This window comes from Lactuca sativa, chromosome 8 (genome assembly GCF_002870075.4).
Source record: "Lactuca sativa cultivar Salinas chromosome 8, Lsat_Salinas_v11, whole genome shotgun sequence".
NCBI classification, from domain to species: Eukaryota; Viridiplantae; Streptophyta; class Magnoliopsida; order Asterales; family Asteraceae; genus Lactuca; species Lactuca sativa.
The window spans coordinates 182002455-182013794 of NC_056630.2; positions in this window are offsets into that span (position 1 = coordinate 182002455).

The following is an 11340-nucleotide window of genomic DNA, read 5'->3' on the forward strand; positions in this document are numbered from 1 at the left end:
TCAAAACCTTGATCTTCCGATCTCTGATGGCCACTGGTCTCTCGGCATAATTCAGGCTCGCATCCACCTGAATATCCTCTAATGGAACCACTGCCGACTCATCGGCAATACACTTCCTCAGCTGCGACACATGAAAAGTGTCGTGAATCTGCCACAACTCTGCTGGCAAATCCAAACGATAGGCTACCCGGCCTACCCTCGCGGTCACACGGAAAGGACCAATATATCGGGGTCCCAACTTGCCCCTCTTCCTGAATCGAATCACTCCTTTCCAAGGAGAGACCTTCAGGAGTACAAGGTCGCCAACCTGAAACTCAAGCTCGGACCGACGTTTGTCTGCATAACTCTTCTTTCGGCTCTGAGCGATCAACAACCTCTGTCTGACCTGCTGAATCTGCTATGTCGTCCGAAGCACGATCTCTGTACTGCCCATCACCCTCTGACCAACCTCTCCCCAACAAATGGGGGTCCGACACCTCCTCCGATACAACAGCTCAAAGGGTGGCATACCAATGCTCGAATGATGACTGTTGTTGTAGGAAAACTCTACTAAGGGCAAATATGCATCCCAGCTACCCCCGAAATCCAACACACATGCTCGGAGCATGTCCTCGAGCGTCTGAATCGTCCGCTCACTCTGACCGTCTGTCTGGGGATGATATGCGGTACTAAGATGCAGCCTAGTACCCAACTCCTCATGAAACTTCTTCCAGAATCTGGAAGTGAAGTGCACATCACGGTCTAAAACAATCGAGATCGGCACCTCGTGCCGAGATACCACTTGCCTCACATACACCTTCGCCAATTTCTCTGCTGAAGAACTCTCACTGATGGCAAGGAAGTGAGCGCTCTTCGTCAACCTGTCCACAATCACCAAAATTGCATCAACTCCCCTGGCAGCCCTTGGCAATTTGGTGATGAAATCCATAGTGATCTGTTCCCACTTCCATTCGGGAACCTCTAATGGCTGCAACTTACCATGCGGCCTTTGGTGCTCGGCCTTAACCCTACGGCAGGTCAAGCACCTCTCAACAAACCACGCAACATCCCTCTTCATACAGGGCCACCAATACTCCGTTCTCAGATCCAAATACATCTTAGTGGCCCCCGGATGGATCGAAAATTTCGACCGATGAGCCTCCTCCATCAAAATGGTACACGTTCCTCCTACAAACGGCACCCAGATACACCCCTGAAATGTCATAAGCCCCCGACCATCGGTAACGAACTCTGAAACCAAACCAACAACCCGTTCCCTCTTCTACATCTCGGGTTGCACAGCCTCGGCCTGTGCCCCACGAATGGCGTCCAACACTGGAGCTATCACGGTCAATCTCAAACATACATCCCGCAGCGGGGTACTCTCCGCCCTGCGGCTCAATGCATCAGCTACCACATTAGCCTTGCATGGGTGGTACAGGATCTCACAATCATAATCCTTGACCACATCCAACCACCTTCTCTGATGCATATTTAGGTTGGGCTGATCCATCAAATACTTCAAACTCTTATGGTCCGTGTATATTGTACACCGAACCCCATACAAGTAGTGACGCCAAATCTTGAGGGCGAACACCACTGCCCCCAACTCTAGGTCATGGGTGGGATATCTCGTCTCATGAGGCTTCAGCTGGCTCGATGCATATGCCATCACATGTCCTCTCTGCATCAGCACCGCTCCCAACCCCAAGATCGATGCATCACAGTATACCACAAAGTCCTCCATCCCCTCCAGGAGGGCTAACACCGGAGCTTCGCACAACCTTTGGCGAAGTGTCTCAAAGGAGGCCTGCTGCTCGAGGCCCCATGAAAAAGCAATGCCCTTCCGGGTCAATCTGGTGAGTGGCACTGCGACCTTAGAGAAATCCCTGATAAACCTCCGATAATACCCTGCCAATCCTAGGAAACTCCTGATCTCGTAGGGTGACTTCGGCACCTCCCAACTCATCACCGCCTCAACCTTGGCCGGATCGACCAATATCCCTTCCTGGTTAACGAGATGTCCTAAGAACTGGACCTCCCGCAACCAGAAATCACACTTGGAGAATTTGGCATAAAGCCTCTCCGATCTCAGAACTCCAAGAACCTCTCTCAGATGCTCCTCATGCTGCTCTCTAGATCTCGAATATACCAGAATGTCGTCGATAAACACAATCACCGACCGATCCAGCATCGGCCTACACACTCAGTTCATGAGATCCATGAACACCGTCGGGGCATTGGTGAGCCCAAAAGGCATCACCACAAACTCATAATGCCCATAACGCGTCCTGAATGCTGTCTTCTGGACGTCCTCATCCTGCACCCTCACCTGATGATATCCAGACCTCAAATCGATCTTGGAGAACCAAGATGCTCCCTTCAACTGATCGAACAAATCGTCGATCCTCGGCAACGGGTAACGGTTCTTGACCGTCAGCTTGTTCAACTCCCGGTAATCAATGCACATCCGGTGTGAACCATCCTTCTTCTTGACGAACAGGATAGGCGCTCCCCACGGCGAGCTGCTCGGCCGAATAAACCCCTTCCTTAGCAGCTCCTGAAGCTACGAGGATAACTCTTGCATCTCTGGAGGTGCAAGGTGATAAAGCACCTTGGCGATAGGCGCGGCCCCCGGAACCAAATCGATACTGAACTCCACTTGACTCACAGGAGGTACACCCGGCAACTCCTCGGGAAATACCTCCAGAAGATCATGCACTACCGGGACCTCCTCAACTGACCTCGGTCTCTCGGAATCCACCTGCGTATCCATCACATATGCCACAAAACCCTTACAACCTTGCTGAAGACACTACCTCGCCCTCGCAGCCGAACAAAACACTTATCCTGAACGTGTACCCTCGCCATACACCGAAAGAACTCCCCCACTAGGGTCTCGTATAGTCACCAGCTGACGCTCGCATTCGATAACCGCACCGAATCTGCTCAACCAGTCCATGCCCACAATGACACAGACATCACCCATCGCAATAGGAACCAGATCAATCGGGAACTCAACACCGAAAATCTCGACTACGCAACCTCGGAGAACCTGCATGGCATATATCACCCTCTCATCAGCTATGGAAACTCTCAGAGGCTGACTCAATGCCTCACGACTAACACTGATATGCTGACTAAAAGCCAAAGATACAAAAGACCGACTCGCACCTGAGTCAAATAACACCAAGGCAGGTACAGAATTCACAAGAAAAGTACCTATGCATAACATAACGTAAGCATAATATCTTAACATCAAAATAAATACATGAAAGAATACATACCAGCCACGACATCGGGCGCTACGCGAACCACCTCCGTGGTCAGCTGAAAGGCTCTCCCTCATGCCCTTGGCGCCTCGGCCTTCACCGGCCGACTCTCTATAGCTCTGATGGCGGCAGGGATAGATCCCTGAGGTGCTCCCTGAGCTGATCCCCGCAACTGTGGACACTCCACCTTTCGGTGTCCGGTCTGGTTGCAGTGAAAACACACCGCAAACCCCTTGGGGCAGTCCTTGGCCATATGCCCCTCCTTGCCACACTTGTAGCAAGATCCCGCTCTGCAGACTCCATCATGACCCTTGCCACACTTCCCACAAGTGCGGCCCTTCTGGCTCCCTAGTTTGGGATCAGCAGGCTTGGCCCGCTTGGCTGCCGGCTGAGACTGTGCCGGTCGCCGATCCCTCCCCTAAGACTCCGCCTCCTCCCTGGCCTGAGTCTTTAGCTCAATCTCCCTCTTCCGGGCATTTGCCTGAAGCTCAGCAAAAGTCCGGTATGAGGAGTTCGCCGTGAACTCCCGAATATCTCGCCTCAAAATGCTCAAATATTGGCTCATACGTGCCTGCTCAGTGGACACGTGCTCAGGGCAGAACATCGCCCTCTCATGGAACATCCTGGTAATCGCTGTAACTGACTCAGTACCTTGCTTGAGGGTCAGAAACTCCTGGGCCAAACGCTCCCTCTCCACCTGGGGAACGTACTCATCTCGGAACATGGCAGTGAACCTCTCCCAGGTCACTGCCACAAGCTCAGCAGGCATAAAATGCACCGTCACAAACTTCCACCAGTCCTTTGCTCCCAAGCGAAGCTGGTTCAGCACGAACTGAACCTTCAAATGCTCAGGAGATGAGCAAGTGAAGAAACACCCCTCTATATCAGAAATCCACCTCACAGCTGCCACCGGATCCTGGGTCCCATCAAACTCTGGTGGTTTTGTGTTGCTGAACTTCTGAAACAGCAACGCATCACCACCTTGCGGCCTCGCGGCAGCAATAGCCGCGGTGGCCGCTGCAACAGCAGCCTCAGAAAGAGCGGCATAACGCTCGTCAAAGGTCTCAATCAGCGTGGTCTTAATAGACCCGAACATCTCTGGTATCTCTGCCCTGATGGCCGCAGCCACCTCCTCATGGATGATCCGGCGGATCTCCTCATCACTGGTATCACTACTCTCAGGCATCAAACGTGTCCTCACCATGATCTACCTCTGAAATACAACATACAAAAAATCAGAACCCATTCGAGCATACTCACACTCGACAACTCATTCCTCCTTGATCCTTGGTATTCCAAAGATTCTTACTTGGGTTGTACACCGCTCCGGTGCTTTCAGTAGTACGGGCCCAATACTACTGTCCGCACCGTATTAGAATACACCCCAAGTCCTCCTCTTCGGATCCCAAATTCCATGTACTCTATCATGCATAGACCACTCTCTAATAGATCTCTCATAAGCCCCTCGCTGCTACCTACTCACTCTCAAGCATCTCATAGCATCTCACCTCTTCCTAGGCTAAGGCATCACAAATCAGGCCACTCTATTCCTAATAGAAATACCTAGCCTAATCTAGCATGTGAATACATCATATCAGTATCAATATCACATAATATAAGGGTATTTTGGGAAATCACCGTTCGGGCGCAGACTGATCGTACACACAACTCTGCTCTGCATTTTCCAAAAATCTTTTACTCTTTTTGGAAATACTTCTCAAATCCTCAGTTTGAGTTCAAATACGCCCGAAGGTGTACTCGAATCCCTCAAACCAAGGCTCTGATACCAACTTGTAACACTGTGAATTTCAAAATAATTTTTCGCAAAATATAAAAACATTTTTCATTTAATTTTCATAAAACATCAAGTTTAGATCTCCAATTCACATCATACAAAATCCCAAGATCACATATTATAAGAAAAATCCCACGCGTGTGTACAGATCAAGCCGGCGCCTTCCCACGGTCATCACTAGTACCTGAAACAAACAACACTAACACTGTAAGCACAAAGCTTAGTGAGTTCCCCAAAATACCACATATAACACATATTAGCCACTCGAGGCTATAACTCTCTGGGTCCGTCCACCCAACTCTGTGAACCCACTGGTTCTAACTCTAGGAACCTTCCGGTTCCAACTCTATAAACATGCACAACATAAATCACATAGAAATAATGCAGTACAACACATATCATACATATAACATACACATACTCTATCACATAACTCTGATTACCTACTCAGGGTAAAGTATAGTGAGAAGACTCACCTCATATATCTCGATAACTCGCGAATCCTGGAAATCACTTGTGCTCAATCCTCCGAGCTATAATCCTCCTATAACATCATACATCTCTAATTAATACGTTTACCACTAAGGTTGACTACCCCTATCAAGTCAACTCTGGTCAACGGTCAACTTTGACCGGACTCGGCGAGTGCACTAAAGCGACTCGGCGAGTCTAAGTGTTTTCACCAACTCTCTAGGATTCCCTATTGACACGTCGAGTACTCCCCTGACTCGACGAGTTCCACCTGGCATGAATCGCGGGGCCACCACGACTCAACTCGCTGAGTCTCAAGAACAACTCGGCGAGTTCCAGCTCGACTCAGTCCACCTGTCAACCCTCTCTAACTCTCCCTGACTCACTAGTCAACCCATAACTCGGCAGGACCACTCGCTGAGTGGTTAAGGACATTCTTCATGCTACTCGCCGAGTCTGTTCTTCAGACTCGGCGAGTCCATGCCATGCATCAACTCAAACTAGCTTCTGAGGTTAGACCCGCTCCATCCACTCATAGATCTGGCCCTCCTAAGCTCATTCATCACGTAAAGTTCATATCTTGGTTACCATGCAACACCTACAAGGCTCTTTTTGGAGAAATGACCTCTAAGATGGCAACCCTAGTCTCCAACCCAAAAGGAAGGACATAAAGCATGACATTAGGGACTCTCTGGACCTACTAAGGTCCAGATCTAAGCACCATATCCCCATGGGACCTCTCACACTTCAAATACAAAGCAAATAAGGCATGAAGAAACCCTAGAATTAACAATATCAACAAAAACAGGAGAATAAGTTCTAAATGATACCTCAAGAAGCCTCCTCTGATGAAATGAAAGTAGATCCAAGCTCCCCAACTCTTCTAGCTTGACTTTCCTCTTCCTTTCTTGCAAATACACACAAATTTGGTGAACAATGGCCTCTAATTTCACTCACAAGAACCCTCAGCTGCTTTGGTGCTCTCAAGATCAAGGTAGCCGCAATGAAGGGCCATAAGGTCCTTTAAATAGGGCTTAGGACCGGCAAATTAGGGTTTCATTAAACAGCGAGGACTCGCCGAGTCCAGGCGCGAACCCACGTCCTGAACCGCGATCCTACTCGGCGAGTTTGAGCTCCAACTCGCCGAGTCCCCTCACAAAACTCCAAAAATATAAGCATAAAAGATACCTGGAAATCTGGGCTGTTACAACGTTTCTCCTAAACCACACATATGCATGCATCCTGTTTGATACTGGAGCAGAGCGAAGCTTTGTGAGTAATAAATTCAAACACTTGTTAAAACAACAACCCCAGAAGCTTAATGAAACCTTTACGGTGGAAATGGCTAATGGGAAAATAGAATCAACTGTAAAAATCTACGTAGGATGTACTGACTACAAAGAATTGAATAATCTCACTATCAAGAAAAAGGACAGATCCTTTAGGATGTGTATTGACTACAGAGAATTGAATAATCTCACTATCAAAAATCACGATTCACTACTGCGAATCGATGATTTATTCGACCAACTTCCAGGAGCGAGTTATTTCTCTAAGATAGATCTGCGATCCAGATACCACCAAATCAAAGTCCGGGAAGAGGATATCCCCAAAACCGCTTTCCAAACTCGCTATGGACATTATGAATTTGTTGTAATACCCTTCGGTCTAACGAGTGCCCCTGCCGCATTCATCGACCTGATGAGTCGAATCTGCGGACCATTCCTCGAAAACTTTGTCATCGTTTTCATCGACAATATCCTAGTCTATTCTCGAAGAAAAGATGAGCATAGCCGACATCTCCGACAAATCTTGGAAACCCTACGAACCGAAAATTTATATGCAAAACTCTCTAAGTGTGAGTTCTGGCTCCATAGCGTGAACTTTTTAGGTCATGTTGTCAGTCAAGAAAGGATACATGTCGACCCTTTTGAGGTCAAAGCCATTGAAGGAAGAGCAGTCCCGACGACACCCACTGAAACACGTCAGTTTCTAGGTCTCGCAGGCTATTGCAAGAGATTCATTCAGAAATTCTCCAAAACAGCCAAGTCGCTTACCATGCGTACACAGAAGGGTGTACCCTTTGAATGGACAGAGAAGCAAGAAATTGCCTTCCAAACTCTGAAGCGAGCTCTCAGCAGTGCCCCAGTACTATCATTACCAGAAGGAACGGAGGACTTTGTGGTTTACTGCAACGCTTCAAATCATGGGTTAGGCTGCGTACTCATGCAGCGGGGGAAGGTAATTACATATGCATGTAGACAATTAAAGACGCATGAGGTGAATTATACCACTCATCATCTCGAATTGGTAGTTGTGGTCTTCGCCTTGAAGATTTGGAGGCACTACCTTTATGGTACAAAGTGCACCATTTTCACCGACCACAAGAGTCTCCAACACATTTTGAATCAAAAGGAGTTAAACATGAGACAACAAAGATTTGTTGAGCTGCTAAACGACTATGAGTGCGAGATTATGTACCACCCAGGCAAGGCTAACGTGGTAGCTGATGCCTTGAGTCGAAAAGAATACTCAAATCATCGTGTGAAGACTCTTTCAATAACCATTCAATCCCATCTTTCCTCGCAAATCAAACCAGCCCGGTTCGATGCCATGAAGTTAGAAAACAGAACTAGCGAAGCAGTACGTGGAATGGAAAAGAACTTCAAAGTCAAGGAGGACGGAGAACATTATTTCATGAACCGAATTTGGATCCCTAAACTTGGGGGAATTAGAGAGGTATTCATGAATGAAGCCCATAAGACACAATACTCCATCCATCCAGGATCAGATAAAATGTACTTGGATATCAAACAACAGTATTGGTGGCCTAACATGAAGGCAGAAATTGCCAAGTAAAGGTAGAATATCAGAAGCCCTCGGGACTATTACAACAACCGATAATACCTGAGTAGAAATGGGAAAGGATTAATATAGACTTTGTGACGAAATTACCCAAGACTACAGATGGATTGGATACCATATGAGTAATAGTCGACGGGTTGACAAAATCCACTCATTTCCTGCCAATAAAGGAATCATACAAGATGGAATGGTTGACAAGAATCTATATTAAGGAAATTGTGAGAGTCCATGGAGTACCAATATCTGTCATCTCAGATCGAGATAGTAGGTTTACTTCATGCTTTTGGCAATCGCTTCAGAAAGCTATGGGAACACAACTTGACATGAGCACTGCCTACCACCCACAAACGGATGATCAAAGTGAGCGAACCATTCAAACGCTTGAAGATATGCTTCGCGCATGTGTGATAGACTTTTGAAGGTCGTGGGATACCCACTTGCCTTTAATTGAATTTTCGTACAACAATAGTTATCACTCAAGCATCAAAGTTGCTCCTTTTGAAGCATTATATGGGCATAAATGTAGATCACAGTTGTGTTGGGCTGAGGTAGGTAACACTCAGCTAGCCAGAGGACAGACACCAAGAAATGCATTAACAGGACAAGAAATCATACGCGAAACGACAGAGAAGTTAATTCAAATCAGAGCTCGACTACAAGCATCGCGAGACTGACAGAAGAGCTACGCTGATAAACGGCACAAGCCCTTGGAACTTCAAGTCAGGGATCGGGTGTTCTTAAAGGTCTCTCCCTGGAAAGGGGTGATTCGTTTTGGGAAACGGGGAAAACTAAACCGACGATACATTGGAGCCTTCGAGATTCTTGCCCGAATCGGTCCAGTGGCTTATAGACTACAGCTACCTGCCGAGCTCAGTAGTGTACACCCCGTGTTCCATCTTTCCAATTTGAAGAAGTGTTTATCCGATGAAACTCTCGTCAACCATTGGAAGAAATATAAATCAACAAAAATCTCCTGTTCATCGAGGAACCAGTTGAAATCATGGACAGGGAAGTGAAGCGTACTAAGCAAAGTCGCATTCGATTGTGAAAGTTCGGTGCAACGAGAAACATGGACCGAAATTCACATGGGAACACGAAGACCAGATGAAGCAAAAGTACCCTCTCCTACTACACACATGGCTCTGATACCAAAATGCATTAGGATCGAATTTCCTAAAATAGAAAACCTGCTAAATAAAAGTGTTGTTTTTTTTATGTGTATATATATATATATATATGATTTAATTCAATGTAGACAGATGATTTAAATAACTAATACTTTATTAACACAACATAAACATCGTACATAAACGATTACAAAATTCAAAGAAAAGAAAACTTACAATTTGGATCCATGAGTATGAGATCCTTACACACTTCTACGATATTGAAAACTTCTACAACTTCAGACACTTCAAACACACAGACAATACAAAGCGAATTTAAAGAGAGATATGAAAATTTTCGGATGCCTTCTTCAAATGAGCAAGGCTCTATTTATAGGCAGTCTTCGGACTTGAAACCCGGACTTCAGCATCAATTTTGTCTTGGAAAATCGTTTTGTTTTCTTTTAACAGAAAAATCGTTTGGTTTTATTATCTCAGTCAGATTCTCTGAAAAATGACTGCAGAGATTCCACTTAATTTGTAGAGATTCCATCTTCTTTGGCTGGATCTGATTGTTTTATTGGTTTTGTCTTTTTTTCGTTCTTCTTGTTAGATGCACCTTCTTTAGAGTGAATACTTGCAGCTTCATTCATTAGTTGATCTTCTTGTTCTTCTAAACTAATACCATCCATATCTTCATTATCAAAATATCCTTGTGAGGACATGTTGTCATCATCTTCCAACGAGAAATCTCTTAACATTTTTTCAAGTCCGAAGACTACATATAAATAGAGCCTTGCTCATTTGAAGAAGGCATCCGAAAATTTTCATATCTCTCTTTAAATTCCCTTTGTATTGTCTGTGTGTTTGAAGTGTCTTAAGTTGTAGAAGTTTTCAATATCGTAGAAGTGTGTAAGGATTTCATACTCATGGATCCAAATTGTAAGTTTTCTTTTCTTTGAATTTTGTAATCGTTTATGTACTATGTTTATGTTGTGTTAATAAAGTATTAGTTATTTAAATCATCTGTCTACATTGAATTAAATCATATATATATATATATATATATATATATATATATATATATATATATATATATATACACATAATGCATTTTGGTATCAGAGCCATGTGTGTAGTAGGCTAGAATAGTAACCCCAAGTGTCTCTGAAAGTCTATGGTATTGGGATTCTGTTGATGTAAGGTGTTTTAATGACATGCATCTCGTAGATGATGATCTTTTGTTATGGTTAAGCTCTAGTCATGGTTGGTTTAAGGCTTTTTTAGGCGTAAATGCTGTTTGTTGCCTAAAAATTCCCATTGACCGAGCAACTTTGTTATACCAAACAATGATAATCACCTACTCGAGAAAACATCTTTATACCATCTAAAATGGGTTAGTGTGGGGCATTTTAGGTTCATTATTAATCCTTTATTTCTTTCTTGATGATTTTGTGGTGTTCCTATAAAATGTTTTACTATTGCATTTATTAGACAATAAACAACATCATCTTCTTGTACCTGGATTGAATGTATGCCTTCTTGTTTTATAACTATTTTTTTAGCGTACAATATTTCGTTTTGTTGAGAGGTGGTAAGGATATTATCCCACCATCATTTTAGACTTCCTATAAAACCTGTTGCTATCATTTTTGCACAAGTTTCATCTTTATTACCTATTAATTTTGAAGCAGTAACATATAGTATTTTATTCATATAATTTAAGACTTGGTATTCTGTCATTCCGTCTATATTCCATTCATATATTTCTTTGGGATTATAGCTTACTTGAGCTGTCAAAGCTTCTTCTTCATAAGTTAAGTCTAATGGGCTAGGCCTTGGATAATAGTAT